Source organism: Lissotriton helveticus, chromosome 1_2 (genome assembly GCF_964261635.1).
Source record: "Lissotriton helveticus chromosome 1_2, aLisHel1.1, whole genome shotgun sequence".
In the NCBI taxonomy this organism is placed as follows: domain Eukaryota; kingdom Metazoa; phylum Chordata; class Amphibia; order Caudata; family Salamandridae; genus Lissotriton; species Lissotriton helveticus.
This window is the reverse complement of record NC_136058.1, coordinates 371,840,070-371,864,988: the sequence shown is the minus strand read 5'-3', so window position 1 is coordinate 371,864,988 and position 24,919 is coordinate 371,840,070. Positions and strand designations below refer to the sequence as shown.

Here is a 24,919-nt window from a genome sequence, read left to right as displayed (position 1 = left end):
TAAGAAGCACTTGTGTGTTGTTGACATTCAGTTTGTATCCGGAGAAAGAGCCAAATTTGTACGCTTCAAATTTAATCGAATCGACTGTAGTTGCCGGATCCGAGGAAAAAACAATGATATCATCTGCGCAAGCAGTAACTTTTAGCTCGAATAATCCTGATCTTATCGGCAATATGTGTACATTGGAGTAAAGTGATCATATAAGCGGCTCAATGCATAATGCGAATAGTAATGGGGAACGGAGGCACCCCCGGCGAGTGCCGCAATATATCTGGAAGTGAGTAGATTGTAAGCTGGCGTAGAGCAATTTAGCTTGTGGTTTATTATATAAATCATGTATCCATTTACTATATCGACACCCAGACCATAAAATGAGTGTGTTGCACATAGATAACCCCATACAACTCGGTCGAATGCCTTTTCAGCATCCAACAATAACAACCCCATACTAAACGCAGACTTTCTTGCTGTATCAAAAGCTACCATTGAAGTGTTGACATTTTCTGTGGTGTCTCTACCTGAGATAAAGCCATGTTGCTGCCTCGAGACTAACCCTGGCATTAAGGGTGTCAGCCGGATTAACAAAACTTTAGCAAACATTTTGGCATATGTGTTTATAAGGGATATAAGGCAAAGGGAACCGCACTCCTTGGCAGGTTTGCCTTTAAAAAAAACCAACAATGTTTGTCATATTCCATGAGCTAGGCAGGCCCTCTACTAGCCCCTATGTAATGTATAACTTCACTCAGTAATGGCACAATAATGTTCTTTAAGACTTTATAAAACTCTATTGGTATTGAGTCATCCCTGCTGCCTTACCAGAGGGAAGTGCTGTCAGTGCCACCAGAATTTCTCCGCACGTGATATTCTCCACGCGTGATATCTTGATGAAGAGAGCCTGCCCCTTCTTCATCCAGCCATGGCATGTCGCACCCTTTATAAATATTTAGACAGCTCTTCTTCATCAAGTAAATTGGTTTAGGCATAGAGTTTTTGATAGAACTGGGAAAATCATTCAACTATTGAATGTGGGTGTGTATGTAATGATTCGTCCTACACTTTTATAGCCTTTATGTTATGTTATGTTATGTTATATCCACTTATAACGCGCTCTGATACTCGTGATAGCCCACAAGCCAGGGGGGAGAGCGTTCCAGGCCACACTAGCCTTCAACGTAAAAGAACTACTCCAAGCCTCTGAAACTTAAACCGCGGCACCCGGACAAAGCAAAGAGACATGGATCGAAGAGCTCGCGAAGGGACATAGAAAGAAAAACGCCTTTGAAGATAAAGGGGACCACACCTGTGAAGAGCACAATGAGCCAGAACCAGAGATTTAAACTTGACCCTATCCATCACGGGGAGCCGATGAAGAGAGCGCAGTTGGTGAACCACCCTGGTCCTTGCCGAAATGCCCAATAACAGTCTGGCCGCTGTATTCTGAACCATCTGAAGTCTTTTGAGCAGGTAGCCCGGGGCGTCAACGAAAAGGGCATTGCATAATCTAAACAAGACAGAATCAAAGCGCACATAACAGTTTCTTTAGCTGCCTGTGGAAGAAGTGGGAAAAATTCCTGAGAGTCTTAAGAAGGCCGAAGCAACAGCCGGCCAGATTCTTAATGTTTGTTGAAAAATACAGACTCTCATCGAACCATACACCCAGATTTTTTGTAGTCTGACCCATGGAAAGGGACAGTGGAGAATCAGGCGGCCACAGTTGCTCTCTGAAGTCAGAGGGAAACTTGCCAAAAAGCAAGATCTCCGACTTCTGTTCATTGCACTTAAGCTGTTCATCCACCAACCATTTAAAAATGGAGGCAAGGCAGTGTTATGCAGCTGGATCGGGGAACAACCATTACAACACGGGTTTTACCACGCGTTGCTTTTACATCGCATGCATTACAACGCATGCAATGTTACAACGCATGGTAAAACCACGCAAACCATTACATCGCATGTGCTTTTACAACGCATGCAATGTAATGTGTAATGGCGGCGGCGGCAGGGGCGGCTATCAACGTCGTTGTGAGGAAACTTAGGCTGTTTCCTCACAACGACGTGAAGCAAGCAGGAAGGAGGAAGCAGGATCTGATGGCGACGCTGGAGAGTAGAGGGGTAAGGGGGTTTGTGCATGGGGTGGGGGTTACTTTCGTAGGGTTTAGGGTAGTTTAAATGTAGTGTTTTTTAAAAACGTTTTAGTGTGTGTTGTGGTGTTTGTTTAGTGTAGTGTATTAGGGAGGGTAGCGTAATGTTTATGTAGTGTAGTGATTTAGGTTTTGGGGTAGTGTAGTGTTGTAGTGTTTGTTTATTGTAGTGTATTAGGGTAGTGTAGGGGTGGGAGTAGTGTGGGTAGCATAGTGTTTTAGGGTTTAGGGTAGTGTAGGGGTGGGAGTAGTGTGGGTAGCGTAGTAGTGTTTTAGGGGTTTTGGGTTGGGGTAGTGTAGGGGTGGGAGTAGTGTGGGTAGATTAGTAGTGTTTTAGGGTTTAGGGTAGTGTAGGGGGTGGGAGTAGTGTGGGTAGTGTAGTAGTGTTTTAGGGTTTAGGGTAGTGTAGGGGGTGGGAGTAGTGTGGGTAGTGTAGTAGTATTTTAGGGTTTAGGGTAGTGTAGGGGTGGGAGTAGTGGGAGTAGTGTGGGTAGCGTAGTAGTGTTTTAGGGTTTAGGGTAGTGTAGGGGGTGGGAGTAGTGTGGGTAGTGTAGTAGTGTTTTAGGGTTTAGGGTAGTGTAGGGGTGAGAGTAGTGTGGGCAGCGTAGTAGTGTTTTAGGGTTTAGGGTAGTGACTGACAGAAAGGCCATGTACACAAGCATTTTCGATGCAATAGGTCTTGCATTTGAGTTAGAGCTATTGGGGTTGTAAATGTAAATGATTTTTACTTGTGTGTTTTGGAGTGAAATGGATGGATGTGGTGGGTAGTGGAATTATGTGGTATGTAATGTTGTGCAGTGTAATTATGTGAGAAGTTGGCCTGATGTGCAGTGCTCACTATTCTAGTGATCACTATATATCAGTCCAAACAACCCTTATTGATGATTGGTTGTAAGTCAACCTTATAGACCAGCTATCCTAGTAGCATGGATACGAGCAGTCTAAGGCTAAGACTCTAGAGGGCGTGTTAAGCCAGCTGTTTTACCATCACATTACCCCTTGAACACCCAGTGAAAGGACACCACACAAGTGTTATGAAAATAAACAGTGTATTTATTAGAATCACAACAACCCTGTACTCTTTATGAGGACAGGGTGCTAGGCACACAACAAAACTCTTACGAAAATACTTAAGTTAGCACGTTATACACAAATGCCCGAGGGGCACGAAAAACCATATACTTTAGAAGTGGAATGCGTATTACTAGCAGGTAAGTAACAGTTCTAATAGGCTTTGGAATCGCTAGGACTTGACTAGGGAATCGTTAGATTACTACTAGGAGACCTAGGGGACTCGGGTGCAGAGTGTGCACTCTCACGCGGGATGCGGGACAAAGTCTATGGAGGCTAGTAAAGGCAAAGTTAGTGTTCACGGGCGAACCCGACCTGGTAGGAAGAAAACGACAGTGGATCCTGACCCTAGGATAGTGAGGCTATGCTGGGACACCGAAGTGCCGAAGTTACCTAGCCCAGGGGCTGCAGCTGCATAGGTCTGAAAAGACGTCGGGGATCTCGTTGCCGGACCAGGAGCCTGGAAGGAAGAAGTTGCTGGCAGGCGACCAGTGAAGAAAAGTTCGATGGATCCAAGCCTGGATCAAGGAAGAAGGAAACCTGAAAGCAGAGGGGACCAAGTTCTTGAATCACTAGCCAGTGATTAAGTGGGCACCAGGATGGCACCGGGCGAAGTCACCGCAGTCAGGTGAGTGGGCGCTGCTGGGCTCTGCAGTCTCTCGGACCAGGAGGCGTTGTCGGCGACCAGGGTGGAGGTGCGAGCTGTCCCACGAAGGTTCTTGCTGTCGACGTCGCTGGACCCAGGATTGGGCAACAAGTCTTGGCAAATGCAAGGCCCACGCGGTGGACCTAAAATGGCGTCTTGAGTGGACCAGGAGGGTCCAGGGTACTTCTCCGATGGAGGGAAGCAAGGGCCAGTCTGGAGCAACCAGACCAGCAGCAGAAATGTCGTCGGGCGTCGTCAGGAAGGCCACAAGCCAGCGGGCTAGTAGCCAAACAACGCGGTGAGCAGTAAAAAGCAGAAGGGCCCCACGCAGATCGTGGAGATGCTGGGGGGCTGCTCTTCGGTGCTGGAGCTGCTCAGGGTGGGGGCTTCTCGGACCCCAAAGCACTCACCAGGAATTCACTCGGCGGGCTTGCTGGAAAGAAGTCGTGCAGTCTTGCAGATGGCCGGTCCCTTGAGGTCTCGTCGCACCCACGGTTCTCAGCTGGGCTGTAGAGGTGGGTAGAGGTCAGAGGTGCCAGGGAAGCCGGTTCTCGTCGAGCTGGGCAGTCGGATTCCGGAGGAAGGACTTGCAGCAGACCGCAGTGTTCTTAGATGGTGCCTGCGGATGCAGGGTGACTACTCCTTAGTCACAAGGGAGAAATCTTAGGAAGAAGTCTTGAGTTCCTTTCGCAGAAAGTAGTTTCAGGATTCAAAGATGATCTGATTTGGAAGGGGGCCAGTCTCTACCATTATCCTGTAAAAAGGGGCTGGCACGCGACTAAGTCCTGCCCTATGGGTGGGACTAGGAGGGGGGTGGTTACACCCACTTCCTTGGCGGGCTTTTCCCCAGCACAGGGTCTGGAGTGACCCTGGAACTGGTTCCAGCCAGCCTATGCACAGTGAGCACCGGGATGCCACTTGCAGTCACCTTCCTCTAAAGCCCTGCCTACCTACAATACACAAAACCCTGTCTGGGACGGTGCTGGCACCGCCCCTGGCAGGAAACCCTTTGTCCTTATCTCCTGCTCTGGGAGGACTCCCAGCAGCAGGAGGGCAGACTTGTGTCTCGGTGGCAGCATCCATTTTGTGGATGCTAAGGCTCTGTCTGACTTTTAACCGGGTTATAGGTTACATGCATGTCGTGTCCCTCTAGAAGGGTGGAATGCTAACCCCGTCGCCAGAATTGGCGAGGGGTTAGTATTCCAATTCGTATGACACCTTACTCGACATGTTTTGATAAAGCGATACCAGAGTTGGCACATAACCGCGAGGATTATAATGCACTTAAGAGTATATGGTATGCGATATCATGGAAACGGCTAAGGGATGGATCCCGAAAGCCGCAGACAGGCCCAGCTCATGCCAGAGCACCATCTCACACGATTCCAAGCACCCTGCCTTCAGGATTGTTAAGGCCTGCCATAGGAGTGACTGATAGGAGATCTGTGTGTCCATTTTAGGGTTAGATATAGGTATACTATATCTAAAGCAAAGGGTGAGTACACCACCTTGCCCCAGCTGTCGTGCAGCCAGTTGTGTCAGTTTTAGTTAGTCAATCCAGGGGTGGCACAATACATGCTTCAGCCCCTGGGAGACTTCTGGGTGCACCTCAGCCCTGGGTACAGGGACTTGGAGAGGGCCCAGTGCCAATTCAGTACCTGAGTACAATTTGGATAGAGAGAACAGCTAGGCTGTGGGTCTGATTAGCAGGCCCACAGCCAGGGAAAGTCGTAAACCAGTGCAGCAAAAAGCAAAAATCTGGGTGATCATAGGATTGCAGACCCTACTCTCCTACATGACCCCCCCCCAAACTTTGGGACAATAAACTAACCTTGACCAGGTGAGTCTTCTTGCTCTAAGTGGAAATACCTGGAGAGCCCATCAGCATTGCTGTGATCAGTCCCAGGTCTATGCTCCACTGTAAAATCCATCCCCTGTAGGGAAATGGACCACCTAAGCAGTTTGGGGTTTTCACCCTTCATCTGATTTAGCCACAAGAGGGGCTTATGGTCTGTCTGAATGGTGAAGTGAGTGCCAAACAAGTAGGCCCTCAGCTTCTTCAGGGCCCAGACCACAGCAAAGGCCTCCCTCTCAATAGCTGACCAATTTTTCTCTCTGGGTGTCAACCTTCTACTAATGAAAGCAATAGGCTGATCATTACCATCAAAATTCAGTTGAGACAGAACAGCTCCCACACCCAACTCAGAAGCATCTGTTTGGACAATGAATGGCTTGGAGTAATCTGGACTCTTGAGGATAGGTGCTGTGCACATGGCCTGCTTTAGGTCATTGAATGCTTTCTGACAGCTTGCTGTCCACTGAACTTTCTTTGGCATCTTCTTGCTTGTCAGGTCATTAAGGGGGGTCACTATGGACCCATAATTTCTGACAGACTTCCTATAGTACCCAGTCAGGCCCAAGAAAGCTCGAACCTGAGTCTGGGTGATTGGAGGAGTCCAGTCCTTGATGGCCTGTATCTTACTCTCCAGTGGCTGAACCTGGCCTCCACCTACAAGGTGGCCCAGGTATACAACCTGTGACTGCCCTATCTGGCACTTTGTGGCCTTGATAGTGAGGCCTGCCTTTTGCAGGGCCTCTAACACTTTCCTCAGGTGGACCAGGTGATCCTCCCAGGTGGAGCTAAAGACAGCAATATCGTCAAGATAAGCTGCACAGAAGTCATCCAGCCCAGTGAGGACTTGATTCACCAACCTTTGGAAGGTGGCAGGTGCATTTTTCAGTCCAAAGGGCATTACCACAAATTGATAATGCCCTCCAGGGGTAGAAAATGCTGTTTTAGGTTTGGCTTCCTCAGCTAACCTGATTTGCCAATACCCAGCTGTCAAATCAAATGTGCTTAAGAAGTTGGCAGAAGCCAATCTATCTATAAGCTCATCTGCTCTTGGTATTGGGTGGGCATCAGTCTTAGTGACTGCATTGAGGCCTCTGTAGTCTACGCAAAACCTCATCTCTCTCTTACCACCCTGGGTGTGAGGCTTTGGCACTAGAACTACTGGGCTAGCCCAAGGGCTATCTGAGGGCTCAATGACTCCCAGTTCCAACATTTTCTGCACTTCAGTTTTGATGCAGTCTCTAACATGATCAGGCTGTCTGTAGATTTTACTCTTGACAGGCAGACTGTCTCCAGTGTCAACATCATGGGTACACCAATCAGTTTGGCTGGGTGTCAGAGAGAACATATGTCGAAAGGATTGCAGAACTTGCCTGCAATCCTGTTGCTGATGTTCAGTGAGGCTGCCACAAAAGACAACACCATCAACTGACCCATCATCAGGATTCTGAGTGAGCAGGTCTGGGAGAGGGTCACTCTCTTCCTCCTGTCCCTCATCTGTGGCCATGAGCAAGCTCATGTCCTTCCTGTCAACATATGCCTTGAGCCTGTTAACATGGAGCACTCTGAGAGGGCTCCTGGGAGTTCCAAGGTCCACCAAGTAGGTAACCTCTCCCTTTTGCTCAATTATGGTGTGGGGCCCAGACCATTTGTCTTTCAGAGCTGCTGGGGCCACTGGCTCCAGCACCCACACCTTCTGTCCTGGCTGGTACACAGTCAGTACAGCCTTTTGGTCATGCCAAGCTTTTTGAAGTTCCTGGCTGGCCTCAAGGTTTTTAGATGCCTTCTCCATATACTCAGCCATCCTGGAGCGGAGACCAAGTACATAGTCCACTATGTTGGTTGCAGGCTTTTTGAGAGGTCTCTCCCATCCTTCCTTCACCAAACACAGGGGTCCTCTTACAGGATGCCCATACAGAAGCTCAAAAGGGCTGTAGCCAACCCCCTTCTGTGGGACCTCTCTGTAAGCAAACAAGAGGCAGGGGATCAGGACATCCCATCTTCTCCTAAGAGTTTCAGGTAGTCCATGAATCATCCCTTTCAGGGTCCTGTTGAATCTCTCAACAAGCCCATTGCATTGTGGATGATAGGGTGTGGTGAACTTGTAGTTCACACCACACTCTTTCCACATGGCAGTCAGATATCCTGACATGAAGTTTGTACCTCTGTCAGAAACGACCTCCTTAGGGAAACCCACTCTGGAGAACACTCCAACTAGGGCTCTTGCCACTACAGGGGCTGTAGTGGTCCTAAGGGGAATAGCCTCAGGATACCTGGTGGCACGGTCCACCACCACCAGTATAAACTTGTGTCCTGATGCTGTCTGGGGTTCCATTGGACCAACAATGTCAATCCCCACTCTTTCAAAGGGAACCCCCACCACAGGTAGTGGTATGAGGGGGGCCTTTGTTGTGCCACCTGACTTACCAATGGCTTGGCAAGTGACACATGAGCGACAAAACTCCTTGGTATTCTCATTCATATGGGGCCAGTGAAAGTGTGAGACAAGCCTGTCCCAAGTCTTTGTCTGACCTAAATGACCTGCAAGGGGAATCTCATGGGCCAAGGTGAGAAGGAAACCTCTCAGAGACAAGGGGATGACCAGCCTCCTGGTTGCACCAGGCTTGGGGTCTCTTGACTCAGAGTACAGGAGTCCATCTTCCCAGTATACCCTGTGGGCACCTGTGGCATTCCCTGCAGCCTCAGCAGCAGCCTGCTGTCTGAGGGGTTCAAGGGAAGGGCAGCTCAACTGTTCCTTCCCCAGGTCTGCTCTGGAGGGTCCCCCTGAGCCCAGAAACTCAACTTGATCAAGTTCAAGCTCTTTAGGCTCAGTTTCCCTCAGCTCTTCTAGATCAGCCTCCTCAGAGACTTGATCCTCAACCTGGGGCAAGGGGGAAGGCACAGCCTTACCCTTACTGCTCTTCTTCTTGGAAGGTGTCTGGTCCATAATTTCAGGATCCAGCACCTGTTCAGTGGGGCATCTTCTGGCCTGTGACCTAGTCACAGCAAGCACATGTGCTGGCAAGCCTAACATCTCCATGTGAGTCCTCTGCTCCACTTCTGACCATTGTGATGACTCCAAATCATTGCCCAACAAACAATCAACTGGGAGGTCTGAACTGACTACAACTTTCTTTTGTCCCTTCACTCCACCCCAGGAGAAAGCCACAATTGCCACACTATGACTAGTAGTGACATTGCTGGAATTAGTCACCAGGAAATCAGTACCTGGCATGATCTGTCCAGGGTCCACAAAGTTAGGTGTCACCATGGTGACACTGGCACAAGTGTCCCTATATGCCTGAGCCATTTTGCCATTAATCAAAGGCGTCTGCCTGTATTTGCCCAAAGTATTGGGACTTATTTCAGGGGACATATCCATATCCCCTGTACAGACAAGGACAGCCTGAGTGAGTGTGCCAACTAAGTTGTCAGACCCCTCAGTACCCAAGGTTAACCCAACTAATGCCTTGGGAGTGACACTACCACTACTGACTGTACTAGGGGGTGCAGTTGCTTTAGGAGCTGTAGTGGCAGGAGTTTGTCCTCCTCTTTTGGTGCACTCACTAAACCAGTGAGATTTACTTTTGCAGTACTGGCACCACCTTTTTGACTGGCCTTCTTGAGTCTTCTTCTTCTGGGAAGCCTGACCCCCACCCTCTTTGGTTTGTTGGGGACCTGGTGAAGACTTCTGGTCATTTTGCTCATTCTTAACATTACCCTTCTGGTCTGCTTTCTTCTGACCACCCTGGTTCTGGTTCTGGTTCTGCTTGATCCTTGTCCTGACCCATTTGTCTGCCTTCTTTCCCAATTCTTGGGGAGAGGTCAGATCTGAATCAACAAGGTGCTGGTGCAGCAACTGGTTCTGACAATTGTTCAAAATTTGTTCTCTCATCATTAGATTATACAATCCTGTGTAATCTGTAACCTTGCTACCCAGCAACCAGCCCTCCAAAGCCTTAGTGGCACAATCCACAAAATCAGACCAGTCCTGAGACTGAGTTTTCTGGGTGTCTCTGAACAGCAACCTGTACTGCTCAGTGGTTAAACCAAACCCATCAACCAGTGTATTCTTCAGGACCTGGTAATTGTTAGCATCCTCCACTCTTGTAGTGAGGAGCTTATCTCTACCTTTACCATCAAAGGAGAGCCACAGTATAGCTGCCCACTGAATCTGGGGAATGCACTGCACAGTGCAGGCCCTCTCCAGAGCAGCCATCCATTTCTGGATATCATCCCCTTGCTTAAAGGGGGGCACTATTTTAGTCAGGTGTTTAGTATCTAAACCCTTCTCTCTATCTCTTGGGAGATTGCTGCCACCAGTGGGAGCTAGCCCACTCATCTGCTGCTCTCTTGCCAGGGCAAGCTTCTCTTTGGCCAGGGCAATTTCTTCCCTTTCAATCCTCAGTTCAGCTTGTCTCATCCTAGCTTCATGCTCCTTTCTCTGAGGGGAAGTAAATCTCCTCTGTGGAGGATTCCTTCTCCCCTGAGAAGAGGCATTAGAGTGCAGAGATCTATTGGAGTCCCTAGAAAGAGATCTATCTCTCCTAACTCCAAGGTTAGGCCCACTTCGGGTTAGTACTGGGGGGCCCCCAGATCCTAGCCCAAGTAAGTCTAAGTTGGTCCTAGTTAGCCTTCTGACTACCTCAAGACCTTTGTCTACCTCATCCCCAGAGAGTACCTCCTGATCCTCCTCCTCAACTGCTGAATCAGTGTTGGGGAGATCTGGATCCCCAGAGGTTCCCTCTAAGGCTGGCATGTTCTCATGTAACTGAGAAAGCTTTCTGGCATCATATGTCTCTAAGAGACCTATCAGAAAGGAAGTGGTGGGGTTAGACCCCTGCTTCAGTTTTCTGGAGACACAGATCTGTCTCATCTCATGGAAACTGAGAGCTGCATATCTTGAAGTGACCTGTGGAGGGTCAACACTGACCAGGGGAGTCTCAGTAGAGTCCCCCTGAGTCAACATGCTTTTCTAGTGAGGTGTAAGTGGTGCACTTACCTACACTATATGTTTGCCTACTGATCCCTTGCTAGAGTTGTAGTTTAGGGTGTGCTAGGCCCTAGGAGCTACAACAGCTGGTTCAGTAGAACTCAGAGTATTCTAAGCTAAGTTATATGTACCTTTAGTACTTATGTGATCTTTCACAAGATATTCTTAGGGCATGTGTGGTAAAACAACAGCAAGCTCAAATCCCAACCGCTGCTCACCAATGTGAGAAGTTGGCCTGATGTGCAGTGCTCACTATTCTAGTGATCACTATATATCAGTCCAAACAACCCTTATTGATGATTGGTTGTAAGTCAACCTTATAGACCAGCTATCCTAGTAGCATGGATACGAGCAGTCTAAGGCTAAGACTCTAGAGGGCGTGTTAAGCCAGCTGTTTTACCATCACATTACCCCTTGAACACCCAGTGAAAGGACACCACACAAGTGTTATGAAAATAAACAGTGTATTTATTAGAATCACAACAACCCTGTACTCTTTATGAGGACAGGGTGCTAGGCACACAACAAAACTCTTACGAAAATACTTAAGTTAGCACGTTATACACAAATGCCCGAGGGGCACGAAAAACCATATACTTTAGAAGTGGAATGCGTATTACTAGCAGGTAAGTAACAGTTCTAATAGGCTTTGGAATCGCTAGGACTTGACTAGGGAATCGTTAGATTACTACTAGGAGACCTAGGGGACTCGGGTGCAGAGTGTGCACTCTCACGCGGGATGCGGGACAAAGTCTATGGAGGCTAGTAAAGGCAAAGTTAGTGTTCACGGGCGAACCCGACCTGGTAGGAAGAAAACGACAGTGGATCCTGACCCTAGGATAATGAGGCTATGCTGGGACACCGAAGTGCCGAAGTTACCTAGCACAGGGGCTGCAGCTGCATAGGTCTGAAAAGACGTCGGGGATCTCGTTGCCGGACCAGGAGCCTGGAAGGAAGAAGTTGCTGGCAGGCGACCAGTGAAGAAAAGTTCGATGGATCCAAGCCTGGATCAAGGAAGAAGGAAACCTGAAAGCAGAGGGGACCAAGTTCTTGAATCACTAGCCAGTGATTAAGTGGGCACCAGGATGGCACCGGGCGAAGTCACCGCAGTCAGGTGAGTGGGCGCTGCTGGGCTCTGCAGTCTCTCGGACCAGGAGGCGTTGTCGGCGACCAGGATGGAGGTGCGAGCTGTCCCACGAAGGTTCTTGCTGTCGACGTCGCTGGACCCAGGATTGGGCAACAAGTCTTGGCAAATGCAAGGCCCACGCGGTGGACCTAAAATGGCGTCTTGAGTGGACCAGGAGGGTCCAGGGTACTTCTCCGATGGAGGGAAGCAAGGGCCAGTCTGGAGCAACCAGACCAGCAGCAGAAATGTCGTCGGGCGTCGTCAGGAAGGCCACAAGCCAGCGGGCTAGTAGCCAAACAACGCGGTGAGCAGTAAAAAGCAGAAGGGCCCCACGCAGATCGTGGAGATGCTGGGGGGCTGCTCTTCGGTGCTGGAGCTGCTCAGGGTGGGGGCTTCTCGGACCCCAAAGCACTCACCAGGAATTCACTCGGCGGGCTTGCTGGAAAGAAGTCGTGCAGTCTTGCAGATGGCCGGTCCCTTGAGGTCTCGTCGCACCCACGGTTCTCAGCTGGGCTGTAGAGGTGGGTAGAGGTCAGAGGTGCCAGGGAAGCCGGTTCTCGTCGAGCTGGGCAGTCGGATTCCGGAGGAAGGACTTGCAGCAGACCGCAGTGTTCTTAGATGGTGCCTGCGGATGCAGGGTGACTACTCCTTAGTCACAAGGGAGAAATCTTAGGAAGAAGTCTTGAGTTCCTTTCGCAGAAAGTAGTTTCAGGATTCAAAGATGATCTGATTTGGAAGGGGGCCAGTCTCTACCTTTATCCTGTAAAAAGGGGCTGGCACGCGACTAAGTCCTGCCCTATGGGTGGGACTAGGAGGGGGGTGGTTACACCCACTTCCTTGGCGGGCTTTTCCCCAGCACAGGGTCTGGAGTGACCCTGGAACTGGTTCCAGCCAGCCTATGCACAGTGAGCACCGGGGTGCCACTTGCAGTCACCTTCCTCTAAAGCCCTGCCTACCTACAATACACAAAACCCTGTCTGGGACGGTGCTGGCACCGCCCCTGGCAGGAAACCCTTTGTCCTTATCTCCTGCTCTGGGAGGACTCCCAGCAGCAGGAGGGCAGACTTGTGTCTCGGTGGCAGCATCCATTTTGTGGATGCTAAGGCTCTGTCTGACTTTTAACCGGGTTATAGGTTACATGCATGTCGTGTCCCTCTAGAAGGGTGGAATGCTAACCCCGTCGCCAGAATTGGCGAGGGGTTAGTATTCCAATTCGTATGACACCTTACTCGACATGTTTTGATAAAGCGATACCAGAGTTGGCACATAACCGCGAGGATTATAATGCACTTAAGAGTATATGGTATGCGATATCATGGAAACGGCTAAGGGATGGATCCCGAAAGCCGCAGACAGGCCCAGCTCATGCCAGAGCACCATCTCACACGATTCCAAGCACCCTGCCTTCAGGATTGTTAAGGCCTGCCATAGGAGTGACTGATAGGAGATCTGTGTGTCCATTTTAGGGTTAGATATAGGTATACTATATCTAAAGCAAAGGGTGAGTACACCACCTTGCCCCAGCTGTCGTGCAGCCAGTTGTGTCAGTTTTAGTTAGTCAATCCAGGGGTGGCACAATACATGCTTCAGCCCCTGGGAGACTTCTGGGTGCACCTCAGCCCTGGGTACAGGGACTTGGAGAGGGCCCAGTGCCAATTCAGTACCTGAGTACAATTTGGATAGAGAGAACAGCTAGGCTGTGGGTCTGATTAGCAGGCCCACAGCCAGGGAAAGTCGTAAACCAGTGCAGCAAAAAGCAAAAATCTGGGTGATCATAGGATTGCAGACCCTACTCTCCTACAAATTATGTGGATAGAAATTATGTGGTATTTAGTGCATAGAAATTATATGGCGAGAAAATATGTGGTATCGTATTTTGTGTTGTGTAGTGGTATGTAGTGGAGTTTAATAATGTGGTGGGCTGTTTGATTTTGTGGTGTGATGTATAATTATGCCGTGCGGATTGTAGGTGTGTCGTGTGTTTGGAGCACGGGTCACAAGTGTTCGTTATCACATTTAAAGTTCGTGCATAAGCAAGAGGTAAATAATTGGGAATGCCAATAGGTTTTGTATTTGCGAGACTATGCAAGTATAAAAAGGTGCAGTACTGAAATGCAGAAACGCAACCTCAAAAGAAATCACTGTTAGATTGTAGCAAATCTGTTAAAATTCATAAAGTCACGTAATAGCACACTGTAATTATTCAAAATGACATCCTAAAAATGCACAATGGCGACTTTCTAAGAAATTAATCTACATTTGTAGCCTTTGTGAAAATAAATTTAGGAAACAATGTGCCTACACGCTTGTTACCAATAAAACTCTTTTTGGCCTAGCCACCTTGCTTTTCAGATTCCAGCGAAGCTATTTTGAATACGTGAATCCATAAATGAGACAGTGGGCAGCTTATATCACACACAAATACATAGATAACAAGAGGGGCTCCAGACAGAGCCTTAAATGACAAAGGTGCTTGCAAGCCTGACCCCTGCACTGCCCACATTTCATAAGCACTAGCTCGATTTCCTTGCGCATGTTACACTACGCTGTTGTCGGATGAAACGGTACTGCATGACATGAGAGGTTGACATATATGCAAACAATCTTTCAACCTGTACCGAAAGCTGTAATTTTACACATACGAATAATTTAGTGAAAACATACTTTCAACTCAGTAACTGCTCCATGTTTTTGCATTTTGGAGTGGAAAGATTTGCCTGTAGAAAAGAGCCTGAATGTTCCCCCTGTTCTACATAATGACATGAATGGTCATATCGCCACAGTGGTTTTTACTAAACATCAAAATAGAGTCCAACTCTATTATTTAAATTAATGGAATCATGAGGCTAAATGGTGCATTGGAGTAATTACTAAAATAACGGAATTGTTTTTTCATTTGCCTCAATTTCACAGGCCTGTCACGCTGGTTAAAAAAAATAAAACACGTTTGCAGGAGAGCGTGGCCTGGCAGGAGAAAGTCATTTAAGAAAACAGTGCTCACAGACTGTAATTAAAAGATCCAGAGTAAGAACACATGTAACAGGGCCAGTCCCCATAGGAGGTTACAACAGGAGAAATGGAGGTACTAAGCCTATTGACTACCAAAAGTCGCCATTTGCAAAGGACAGTAACAGGAGGCAATTGAAAAGAAGAGCAGAAAATGGGCGGAGCTTTAAGTTCATGTCTGAATACAGCATCTCTCGAAGAGACAACACAAGCACTGCCTATGCGAGTCCTAAAAATGAATACAGACAATTTCCATATAAAGTTCTACTTAACAATCATGTCCTGTCCTTTGCAGAATCTTAAATCATCAACAGATGGCTGTCATTTTTGTCTGCAAAAGTGGCAACTCTTCTCACACATCTGCCTTTCTTTACCAGTTTGTTACTGCCTGTCTCTGGTGCTCTCAGCACTTCCTGTCTCTTTCTACAGGTGCACAAGCCCAGCCCCGGCCTATCCCTATCTGGCTATCTCTTTCTACAGGTGCACCCTGTCAGCCCCAGACTCTCCCTATCTTTTTCTACATGTTCATTCTGCCAGCCCTGGCCTCTCTCTGTCTGGCTGTCTCTTTCTGGAGGTGTACTGTGCCAGCCTCGGCCTCTCTCTGTATGGCTGTCTCTTTCTACAGGTGCATTCTGCAAGCCTGGACTTTCCCTGACTGTTTTTTTGTACATGTGCAGTCTTCCAGCCCCGGCCTCTCTCTGTCTGGCTGTCTCTTTCTGGAGGTGTACTGTGCCAGCCTCGGCCTCTCTCTGTATGGCTGTCTCTTTCTAGAGGTGCATTCTGCAAGCCTGGACTTTCCCTGACTGTTTTTTTGTACATGTGCAGTCTTCCAGCCCCGGCCTCTCTCTGTCTGGCTGTCTCTTTCTGGAGGTGTACTGTGCCAGCCTCGGCCTCTCTCTGTATGGCTGTCTCTTTCTACAGGTGCATTCTGCAAGCCTGGACTTTCCCTGACTGTTTTTTTGTACATGTGCACTCTTCCAGCCCCGGCCTCTCTCTGTCTGGCTGTCTCTTCCTAAAGGTGTGCTCTGCCAGCCCCGGCATCTCCCTGTCTGGCTGTCTCTTCTCACAAGTGCACTCTTCCAGCCTCGGCTTCTCTCTCTGTCTGGTTGTATCTTTCTACAGGTGCACTCTGCCAGTCCCGACCTCTCTCTGGCCAGCAGTCTCTTTCGACAGCTGCACTCTGCCAGCCACGGCCTCTCCTTGTCTGGCTGTCTCTTTCTACAGGTTCACTCTGCGAGCCCTGGCCTCTCCCTGTCCAACTCTCTCTTTCTACAGGTGCACTCTGCCAGCCCCGTCCTCTCCCTGTCTAGCTGTCTCTTTCTACAGGTGCACTCTTCCAGCCTAGCTTCTGCCTGTCTCTTTCAACAGGTGCGCTATGCCTGACCGGCCTCTCTCTGGCCGGCTGTCTCTTTCTACAGGTGCACTCTTCCAGCCTGGCCTCTCTCTTTGTACGGCTGTATGTTTATACGGGTGCACTCTTCCAGCCTGGCCTCTCTCTGCTCGGCTGTCTCTTTCTATGGGTGCACTCTTCCAGCCTAGCTTCTGCCTGTCTCTTTCAACAGGTGCGCTATGCCTGACCGGCCTCTCTCTGGCCGGCTGTCTCTTTCTACAGGTGCACTCTTCCAGCCTGGCCTCTCTCTTTGTACGGCTGTCTCTTAATACGGGTGCACTCTTCCAGCCTGGCCTCTCTCTGCTCGGCTGTCTCTTTCTATGGGTGCACTCTTCCAGCCTAGCTTCTGCCTGTCTCTTTTAACAGGTGCGCTATGCCTGACCGGCCTCTCTCTGGCCGGCTGTCTCTTTCTACAGGTGCACTCTTCCAGCCTGGCCTCTCTCTTTGTACGGCTGTCTCTTTATACGGGTGCACTCTTCCAGCCTGGCCTCTCTCTGCTCGGCTGTCTCTTTCTATGGGTGCACTCTTCCAGCCTAGCTTCTGCCTGTCTCTTTCAACAGGTGCGCTATGCCTGACCGGCCTCTCTCTGGCCGGCTGTCTCTTTCTACAGGTGCACTCTTCCAGCCTGGCCTCTCTCTTTGTACGGCTGTCTCTTTATACGGGTGCACTCTTCCAGCCTGGCCTCTCTCTGCTCGGCTGTCTCTTTCTATGGGTGCACTCTTCCAGCCTAGCTTCTGCCTGTCTCTTTCAACAGGTGCGCTATGCCTGACCGGCCTCTCTCTGGCCGGCTGTCTCTTTCTACAGGTGCACTCTTCCAGCCTGGCCTCTCTCTTTGTACGGCTGTCTCTTTATACGGGTGCACTCTTCCAGCCTGGCCTCTCTCTGCTCGGCTGTCTCTTTCTATGGGTGCACTCTTCCAGCCTAGCTTCTGCCTGTCTCTTTCAACAGGTGCGCTATGCCTGACCGGCCTCTCTCTGGCCGGCTGTCTCTTTCTACAGGTGCACTCTTCCAGCCTGGCCTCTCTCTTTGTCCGGCTGTCTCTTTATACGGGTGCACTCTTCCAGCCTGGCCTCTCTCTGCTCGGCTGTCTCTTTCTATGGGTGCACTCTTCCAGCCTAGCTTCTGCCTGTCTCTTTCAACAGGTGCGCTATGCCTGACCGGCCTCTCTCTGGCCGGCTGTCTCTTTCTACAGGTGCACTCTTCCAGCCTGGCCTCTCTCTTTGTACGGCTGTCTCTTTATACGGGTGCACTCTTCCAGCCTGGCCTCTCTCTGCTCGGCTGTCTCTTTCTATGGGTGCACTCTTCCAGCCTAGCTTCTGCCTGTCTCTTTCAACAGGTGCGCTATGCCTGACCGGCCTCTCTCTGGCCGGCTGTCTCTTTCTACAGGTGCACTCTTCCAGCCTGGCCTCTCTCTTTGTCCGGCTGTCTCTTTCTTACAGGTGCACTCTTCCAGCCTGACCTCTCTCTTTGTCCGGCTGTCTCTTTCTACAGGTGCACTCTTCCAGCCTGACCTCTCTCTCCCCAGTTTTCTCTTTCTACGGGTGCACCCTGCCAGCCCAGGCCTCTCTCCTTGTCCGGCTGTCTCTTTCTTACAGGTGCACTCTTCCAGCCTGGCCTCTCTCTCTCCAGTTGTCTCTTTCTACAGGTGCACTCTTCCAGCCTGGCCTCTCTCTCTCCAGTTGTCTCTTTCTACAGGTGCACTCTTCCAGCCTGGCCTCTCTCTCTCCAGTTGTCTCTTTCTACAGGTGCACTCTTCCAGCCTGGCCTCTCTCTCTCCAGTTGTCTCTTTCTACAGGTGCACTTTCCAGCCTGGCCTCTCTCCTTGTCCGGCTGTCTCTTTCTACAGGTGCATTCTGCCAGCCCCGGCCCCTCCGCTGCACCTGCCCGGGTGCCCTCAGCTCTCATCGCCCGGGGGTGCTTGGGACCCTCCAGGGGCCCCTGTCTCTGGGCCCTGGCTCTACTCACCGACTCCTGGGGTCCCGAGGGGTGCCTCCTGGCTCGTCCCCGGCTCTCTCGGTCCCGTGGTCGGTGCGTGTCCGTCTCTCGCCTTCTCTCCTCGGCTCTCTCACTTCCTCTCCCGAGGTGGGGGCGGGGCCTGTGAGAGGTGCAAAGGTGGGTGGAGGGGGGTGGGGGGGGGGGGCTGGTTAAACAGTAACTGCGGGAGCTCACGGGGACACAGAGGGAGTGAGAGCAGAGACAGCCGCCTGGGCAGAGACAGCCACCGGGTCAGAGACAGGCAGCGGGGCAGAGACAGGCAGCGGGGCAGAGACAGGCAGCATGGGTGTCAGCTAGACATCACTAGATAGAGGACAGGGGCAAGAGACAGGCAGTGACAGCCACCGGGGCAGAGACAAGCAGAGACAGCCACCGGGGCAGAGACAGGGAGCGGGGCAGAGACAGGCAGCATGGGTGTCAGCTAGACATCACTAGATGGAGGACAGGGGCAAGAGACAGGCAGAGACAGCCGCTGGGGCAGAGACAGGCAGCGGGGCAGAGACAGGCAGCATGGGTGTCAGCTAGACATCACTAGATAGAGGACAGGGGCAAGAGACAGGCAGTGACAGCCACCGGGGCAGAGACAAGCAGAGACAGCCACCGGGGCAGAGACAGGCAGCGGGGCAGAGACAGGCAGCGGGGCAGAGACAGGCAGCATGGGTGTCAGCTAGACATCACTAGATAGAGCACAGGGGCAAGAGACAGGCAGTGACAGCCACCGGGGCAGAGACAAGCAGCGGGGCAGAGACAGGCAGCGGGGCAGAGACAGGCAGCGGGGCAGAGACAGGCAGCATGGGTGTCAGCTAGACATCACTAGATGGAGGACAAGGGCAAGAGACAGGCAGAGACAGCCGCTGGGGCAGTGACAGCCACTGGGGCAGAGACAGGCAGCATCGGTGTCAGCTAGACATCACTAGAGCACAGAGGCGAGAGACAGGCAGTGACTGCCTGGTCTGAGCAGAGACAGACACCACTGAGAGACAGACACCATAGACCTAAACAGAGGACAGGGTCAAGTTAGAGGCAGTGAGAGCCGGGCATGACCAGAGGAGAGGGCCAAGACCCAAGAGATCAGGCAGTGACAGCCAGGCATCAACAAAGACCCAAGAGACCAGGCAGTGACAGCCAGGCATCAACAGAGGAGAGGGCCAAGACCCAAGAGATCAGGCAGTGACAGCCAGGCATCAACAAAGACCCAAGAGACCAGGCAGTGACAGACAGGCATCAACAGAGGAGAGGGCCAAGACCCAAGAGATCAGGCAGTGACAGCCAGGCATCAACAAAGACCCAAGAGACCAGGCGGTGACAGACAGGCATCAACAGAGGAGAGGGCCAAGACCCAGGAGATCAGGCAGTGACAGCCAGGCATCAACAAAGACCCAAGAGACCAGGCAGTGACAGACAGGCATCAACAGAGGAGAGGGCCAAGACCCAAGAGATCAGGCAGTGACAGCCAGGCATCAACAAAGACCCAAGAGACCAGGCAGTGACAGACAGGCATCAACAGAGGAGAGGGCCAAGACTCAAGAGATCAGGCAGTGACAGCCAAGCATCAACAGAGGAGAGAGCCAAGACTCAAGAGACCAGGCAGTGACAGCCAGGCATCAACAGAGGAGAGGGCCAAGACTCAAGAGACCAGGCAGTGACAGCCAGGCATCAACAGAGGAGAGGGCCAAGACCCAAGAGATCAGGCAGTGACAGCCAGGCATCAACAAAGACCCAAGAGACCAGGCAGTGACAGCCAGGCATCAACAGAGGAGAGGGCCAAGACCCAAGAGATCAGGCAGTGACAGCCAGGCATCAACAAAGACCCAAGAGACCAGGCAGTGACAGACAGGCATCAACAGAGGAGAGGGCCAAGACCCAAGAGATCAGGCAGTGACAGCCAGGCATCAACAAAGACCCAAGAGACCAGGCAGTGACAGCCAGGCATCAACAGAGGAGAGGGCCAAGACCCAAGAGATCAGGCAGTGACAGCCAGGCATCAACAAAGACCCAAGAGACCAGGCAGTGACAGACAGGCATCAACAGAGGAGAGGGCCAAGACCCAAGAGACCAGGCAGTGACAGACAGGCATCAACAGAGGAGAGGGCCAAGACCCAAGAGACCAGGCAGTGACAGCCAGGCATCGACAGAGGAGAGGGCCAAGACCCAAGAGATCAGGCAGTGACAGCCAGGCATCAACAAAGACCCAAGAGACCAGGCAGTGACAGACAGGCATCAACAGAGGAGAGGGCCAAGACCCAAGAGATCAGGCAGTGACAGCCAGGCATCAACAAAGACCCAAGAGACCAGGCAGTGACAGACAGGCATCAACAGAGGAGAGGGCCAAGACCCAAGAGATCAGGCAGTGACAGCCAGGCATCAACAAAGACCCAAGAGACCAGGCAGTGACAGACAGGCATCAACAGAGGAGAGGGCCAAGACTCAAGAGATCAGGCAGTGACAGCCAGGCATCAACAGAGGAGAGGGCCAAGACCCAAGAGATCAGGCAGTGACAGCCAGGCATCAACAAAGACCCAAGAGACCAGGCAGTGACAGACAGGCATCAACAGAGGAGAGGGCCAAGACTCAAGAGATCAGGCAGTGACAGCCAGGCATCAACAAAGACCCAAGAGACCAGGCAGTGCCTGGCCAACAGAGGAGAGGGCCAAGACTCAAGAGACCAGGCAGTGAGAGCCAGGCATCAACAGAGGAGAGGGCCAAGACTCAAGAGACCAGCCAGTGACAGCCAGGCATCAACAGAGGAGAGGGCCAAGACTCAAGAGACCAGGCAGTGACAGCCAGGCATCGACAGACGAGAGAGACAAGACCCAAGAGACCAGGCAGTGACAGCCAGGCATCGACAGAGGAGAGGGCCAAGACTCAAGAGACCAGGCAGTGAGAGCCAGGCATCGACAAGGGAGAGGGCCAAGACTCAAGAGACCAGGCAGTGAGAGCCAGGCATCAACAGAGGAGAGGGCCAAGACTCAAGAGACCAGCCAGTGACAGCCAGGCATCAACAGAGGAGAGGGCCAAGACTCAAGAGGCCAGGCAGTGACAGCCAGGCATCGACAGAGGAGAGAGACAAGACCCAAGAGACCAGGCAGTGACAGCCAGGCATCGACAGAGGAGAGGGCCAAGACTCAAGAGACCAGGCAGTGAGAGCCAGGCATCGACAAGGGAGAGGGCCAAGACTCAAGAGACCAGGCAGTGACAGCCAGGCATCAACAAAGACCCAAGAGACCAGGCAGTGACAGCCAGGCATCAACAAAGACCCAGGAGACCAGGCAGTGACAGCCAGGTATCAACAGAGGAGAGGGCCAAGAGCCAAGAGATTAGGCAGTGACATCCAAGCATCAACAGAGGAGAGAGCCAAGACCCAAGAGATCAGGCAGTGACAGCCAGGCATCGACAGAGGAGAGGGCCAAGACTCAAGAGACCAGGCAGTGACAGCCAGGCATCAACAGAGGAGAGGGCCAAGACCCAAGAGATCAGGCAGTGACAGCCAGGCATCAACAAAGACCCAAGAGACCAGGCAGTGACAGACAGGCATCAACAGAGGAGAGGGCCAAGACTCAAGAGACCAGGCAGTGAGAGCCAGGCATCAACAGAGGAGAGGGCCAAGACTCACGAGACCAGGCAGTGAGAGCCAGGCATCAACAGAGGAGAGGGCCAAGACTCAAGAGACCAGGCAGTGACAGCCAGGCATCAACAGGGGAGAGGGCCAATACCCAAGAGATCAGGCAGTGACAGCCAGGCATCGACAGAGGAGAGGGCCAAGACTCAAGAGAACAGGCAGTGACAGCCAGGCATCAACAAAGACCCAAGAGACCAGGCAGTGACAGCCAGGCATCAACAAAGACCCAAGAGACCAGGCAGTGACAGCCAGGCATCAACAAAGACCCAGGAGACCATGCAGTGACAGCCAAGCATCAACAGAGGAGAGAGCCAAGACTCAAGAGACCAGCCAGTGACAGCCAGGTATCAACAGAGGAGAGGGCCAAGACCCAAGAGACCAGGCAGTGACAGCCAAGCATCAACAGAGGAGAGAGCCAAGACCCCAGAGATCAGGCAGTGACAGCCAGGCATCAACAATGACCCAAGAGACCAGGCAGTGACAGCCAGGCATCAACAAAGACCCAAGAGACCAGGCAGTGACAGCCAGGCATCAACAAAGACCCAGGAGACCAGGCAGTGACAGCCAGGTATCAACAGAGGAGAGGGCCAAGACCCAAGAGATTAGGCAGTGACAGCCAAGCATCAACAGAGGAGAGAGACAAGACCCAAGAGATCAGGCAGTGACAGCCAGGCATCGACAGAGGAGAGGGCCAAGACTCAAGAGACCAGGCAGTGAGAGCCAGGCATCAACAGAGGAGAGGGCCAGGACCCAAGAGATCAGGCAGTGACAGCCAGGCATCAACAAAGACCCAAGAGACCAGGCAGTGACAGCCAGGCATCAACAGAGGAGAGGGCCAAGACTCAAGAGACCAGGCAGTGAGAGCCAGGCATCAACAGAGGAGAGGGCCAAGACTCAAGAGACCAGGCAGTGACAGCCAGGCATCAACAGAGGAGAGGACCAAGACTCAAGAGACCAGGCAGTGACAGCCAGGCATCAACAAAGACCCAAGAGACCAGGCAGTGACAGCCAGGCATCAACAAAGACCCAATAGACCAGGCAGTGACAGCCAGGCATCAACAAAGACCCAGGAGACCATGCAGTGACAGCCAAAAATCAACAGAGGAGAGAGCCAAGACTCAAGAGACCAGCCAGTGACAGCCAGGTATCAACAGAGGAGAGGGCCAAGACCCAAGAGACCAGGCAGTGACAGCCAAGCATCAACAGAGGAGAGAGCCAAGACCCAAGAGATCAGGCAGTGACAGCCAGGCATCGACAGAGGAGAGGGCCAAGACTCAAGAGACCAGGCAGTGACAGCCAGGCATCAACAAAGACCCAAGAGACCAGGCAGTGACAGCCAGGCATCAACAAAGACCCAAGAGACCAGGCAGTGACAGCCAGGCATCAACAAAGACCCAGGAGACCAGGCAGTGACAGCCAAGCATCAACAGAGGAGAGGGCCAAGACCCAAGAGATCAGGCAGTGACAGCCAGGCATCGACAGAGGAGTGGGCCAAGACTCAAGAGACCAGGCAGTGAGAGCCAGGCATCAACAGAGGAGAGGGCCAAGACCCAAGAGATCAGGCAGTGACAGCCAGGCATCGACAGAGGAGAGGGCCAAGACTCAAGAGACCAGGCAGTGACAGCCAGGCATCAACAAAGACCCAGGAGACCAGGCAGTGACAGCCAAGCATCAACAGAGGAGAGGGCCAAGACCCAAGAGACCAGGCAGTGACAGCCAAGCATCAACAGAGGAGAGAGCCAAGACTGAAGAGACCAGCCAGTGACAGCCAGGCATCAACAGGGGAGAGGGCCAAGACCCAAGAGACCAGGCAGTGACAGCCAAGCATCAACAGAGGAGAGGGCCAAGACTCAAGAGACCAGGCAGTGACAGCCAGGCATCAACAAAGACCCAGGAGACCAGGCAGTGACAGCCAGGTATCAACAGAGGAGAGGGCCAAGACCCAAGAGACCAGGCAGTGACAGCCAAGCATCAACAGAGGAGAGAGCCAAGACCCAAGAGATCAGGCAGTGACAGCCAGGCATCGACAGAGGAGAGGGCCAAGACTCAAGAGACCAAGCAGTGACAGCCAGGCACCAACAAAGAGCCAAGAGACCAGGCAGTGACAGCCAGGCATCGACAGAGGAGAGGGCTAAGACCCAAGAGACCAGGCAGTGAGAGTCAGGCAACCACAGAGGAGAGGGTCAAGACTCAAGAGACCAGGCAGTGACAGCCAAGCATCAACTGAGGAGAGGCCACAGACTCAAGAGACAAGGCAGTGACAGCCAGGTATCAACAAAGACCCAGGAGATCAGGCAGTGACAGCCAAGCATCAACAGAGGAGAGAGCCAAGACCCAAGAGACCAGGCAGTGACAGCCAGGCATCAACAAAGACCCAGGAGACCAGTCAGTAACCGCCAAGCATCAACAGAGGAGAGAGCCAAGACTCAAGAGACCAGCCAGTGACAGCCAGGTATCAACAGAGGAGAGGGCCAAGACTCAAGAGACCAGGCAGTGATAGCCAGGCATCAGCTTAGGAGAGAGTGAAGACCCAAGAGACCAGCCAGTGACAGCCAGGCATCAACAAAGACCGAAGAGACCAGGCAGTGACAGCCAGGCATCAACAGAGGAGAGGGCCAAGACCCAAGAGACCAGCCAGTGACAGCCAGGCATCAACAAAGACCGAAGAGACCAGGCAGTGACAGCCAGGCATCAACAGAGGAGAGAGCCAAGACCCAAGAGATCAGGCAGTGACAGCCAGGCATCGACAGAGGAGAGGGCCAAGACGAGACCAGGCAGTGACAGCCAGGCACCAACAAAGACCCAAGAGACCAGGCAGTGCCAGCCAGGCATCGACAGAGGAGAGGGCCAAGACCCAAGAGACCAGGCAGGGAGAGCCAGGCATCCACAGAGGAGAGGGCCAAGACTCAAGAGACCAGGCAGTGACAGCCAGACACCAACAAAGACCCAAGAGACCAGGCAGTGACAGCCAGGCATCGACAGAGGAGAGGGCCAAGACCCAAGAGACCAGGCAGGGAGAGCCAGGCATCCACAGTGGAGAGGGCCAAGACTCAAGAGACCAGGAAGTGACAGCCAGG

At 51.9% G+C, this 24,919-nt stretch overlaps 1 protein-coding gene across 1 annotated transcript in view; it reads right to left on the bottom strand.

Moving 5' to 3' along the window:
* Positions 1-18,327, bottom strand: part of C1_2H1orf210 (chromosome 1_2 C1orf210 homolog) — a 235,677-nt gene extending 217,350 nt beyond the window's left edge. The window contains exon 1 of the mRNA XM_078672358.1: positions 18,194-18,327. The gene's annotated coding sequence lies outside the window, so the exon portion shown is untranslated. The remainder of the gene's footprint in view (positions 1-18,193) is intronic.
* Between the last annotated feature and the right edge of the window lie 6,592 nt (positions 18,328-24,919).